The following is a 3,060-nucleotide window of genomic DNA, read 5'->3' on the forward strand; positions in this document are numbered from 1 at the left end:
CCCCCCCCCCCCCCCCCCCCCCCCCCCCGCCACTGCCCTGCTCAGGGAGGGGCTTTCGGGCAGCCTTTCTCGAATCTGAGCTGCGAGCTGCGCTGGAGTGTGATGTTGTCCAGGAGCAGAGCACTGAGCTTTCCTGTTGCTTGGCTCAAGGCAGCCCCTCTGCATTCTGTGACTCCTGCTGAGAGGGTTTTCACAGTTTATTAATGAGATTTCCACAACCCTGCTTTCTTCTCTGAGCAGTTTATGCAGTCTCTAGGAACAACAACTATATCTGGGCACAGAGGTTGAATGAACACCAGACAATTGTGTGAATGTCGTGCTGGCCTCCCTCCTCCTCCCTCCCCAAGCGCAGCAGTACTCGCTCCGGGAGCCGGTGGTGTGGTTGAGGGAGGTGGGGGCAGGACCGGGAAGGAGGGAGGAGAGGCGTGGTGCTGGTTCTGGAGAAGGATTTGTGGCATTTTGTCTTGCTTTATTTTAAAGACCAGAGTGATTGGAAACAATTATTTTTTAATGACCCAGGAAAGGTAGCCAGAAACATTTCACAGGGCTTTACTATGGGCACAGCAAAAAGAAAACACTTTATGCTACACTTCAATAATTTATCACTTCTTGACAGGGGCTTGAAAAGGGTTCAGTCAGTAAGTACAAATCACCAGGACAACTTTTTTTCCCAAGCGGTGTATCAATCATAAACAACCCCCAGATCTCAGAGGTTTGAAACAACAAACGACTCTCACTCATGCTCTGCATCTGCAGGGTCTGGTGGGTGGGATGCTGCTCCTTGTGGTCACCCGCAGGCTCCGGCTGGGGGAAGCAGTACCTTGTGTCTCCACCATCTCGCTGTGACTCGAGGCTTGGCGCTGCAGGCGAGGAGCAGAAACGGTCCTGCCCAGGCTCTTAGATGCTTTTGCTTGGGGGAGACACCAGTCACTTGCCCTCCATTTTGTTAGCCGAAGCAAGTGAATGGCCATGGTTTCAAGTTTCCAGGATCCAGAAGGAGAGAAAACCAGAAATACTGGTGAACAGTGGCAATATTTACCACAGTATGTGTATTAGGGTTCTCCAGAGAAACAGAACTAATAGGATGTGTATGCGTGGAGAGAGAGATTTATTTAGAGAATTGGCTCACACGGTTGTGGGGGCTGGCAAGTCCCCCATTTTCAGGGTCGGCTGGTAGGCCGGAGACTCGGGGAAGAGTTGCGGTTCAAGTCCAGAGGCAGAGTCTGCTGGCAGAATTTCCCCTTCCGGGAGGGTTGCTCTTCTTCTATTAAGGTCTTTTAACTGTTCGGATGAGGCCCACTCCCATTATGGAAGGTAATCTGCTTTACTCAAAGTCTCTACTGACTTAAATGTTAATCTCATCTAAAAAATGCCTTCACAGAAACATCTAGAATGTTTGACCAGATATCTGGGGGCCATGGTCTAGCCAATTGGACACATAAAATTAACCATCACAGTATGGTTAATTACAGAAACGAAGAGGTGTACCCAAACCCAAAACTGCAAAGTCTCAAGATTTGATTCCTCATGAAGAAAGACTCCCTTATCGGCTAAGAGTGGGCTTGAGGGACCTCATCCTCCTCGTGCCTTAATTACCTCTTCATTAGATTCCAAAGAAAAATAGTGATTGGTTCTTTCCCTGGTTTTGGAAGCTGGATCTGAAAAGATTGCTTTGGTTTGGTTTTGTTGTGGGATAACTTAGAGAATCCCAGTTAATACATTCCTAAATTAAAAAAAAAAAAATACCACCTTTCCATAGACTAGGTAAGCATGACCTCAGGCCACAGACTGTGGAGAGATGGTCATGGGGTCTTCAGTATGCAGCTGAAGTTCTGTAAACTTTCCAAAGCACAAGGGTATATAGTACATCTAACGCTGAACTTCATCGCTTCTCAGGCGTGAGGTTTGTACGGCGCTTGCTCTTCAGCATGTTTGGAACGCTTTACAAGTACGTATCTTTCTCCTGACAGAGCGAATGTGCCGCCCATCATGGTCAAAGATGACCTGTCCGTAGGACCTGGTCTTCCGGCGCGGTAGAGGTGGCTCACCCTCTGTCGAGGTCCTCTGCCGGGAACACAGACCCAGATCTCTGAGATGCTGGGAGGGCAGCCGGTGACCCACGGGGGAGCCAAGCTCCACCTTGATGTCATCAGCCACCTGAGCTCCTCCTCACACTCTCCCTTGGCCATCAGGGAACAAGGCCATCCCCTTTTCCAGGTGCGGGAACCTGAAGCAAAGAAGTCAAGTGACTTGCCCCGGGTCACTCGGGGAGTCGCTGCGACTAGGGGAGCAGTTCCCAAGGCTGTTTGGTCAGGCTCTTAAGTGCCAAACTCCCACCCGCTGGTTCCATCTGGCGGCGTGCAATCAATAAATCAATCTTCTCTTGTGTGCGGCCTCCCAGGCATCTAAATAAGAAGGTCCCAAGGTGTGCACACGGACTGCCGTCCTCTGCATTCAGAGATGGTGTTGCCGACGGTGATTTGTTGTCGCTCTGCTCAGGTCCAACAGGGACGATCAATCGGCAGCCGGTGGCCCTTTACACATAGGCCCACATAAAACCCGCCCCTCAGCTGGGGTCTGCAGGTGCTGTTCGCAGAGTCTTGCTTTTCTTGAGAGGACTGTCTCTTAGAATTTCTTTTTCCCTCCGGAATATCCCCATTCCTAACGACTCCACAACAGGCTGTTTGCCAGCAGCCTTTTGCTGTGTCTTCCCGTTAGAAGCTGCATCATCAGATGCCGTCCGTACACAGGAGAGAAATGGAGACAGGATCTCTGTGAATCTCAGCTGCCTTTAGCTCGCCGGCCCAGCTGTGACAGGATCCACGGTCCTCTGTCCCAGGCTCATTTGCTCAGATGTCTAATAGAGGCAAATAATTCGGAGCCGTGTCTAGAGTGAGGCTTGCTAGGTCACAGGACCAGCCTCCCCTGGACCCCCTCGTGCTCCCTAAGTGTGCTTAGCACACACATACCATCCCCGCTCCTGGAAGCATGACCTACACCCTAACCCTGGGCACATGCGATGCTTACTTAGCAACCAGCTAGGCCATGTCGTGTTTCATG

The sequence above is a fragment of the Callorhinus ursinus genome, unplaced genomic scaffold (assembly GCF_003265705.2).
Source record: "Callorhinus ursinus isolate GAN/ISIS: 27379988/994484 unplaced genomic scaffold, GSC_fseal_2.0 scaffold4, whole genome shotgun sequence".
NCBI classification, from domain to species: Eukaryota; Metazoa; Chordata; class Mammalia; order Carnivora; family Otariidae; genus Callorhinus; species Callorhinus ursinus.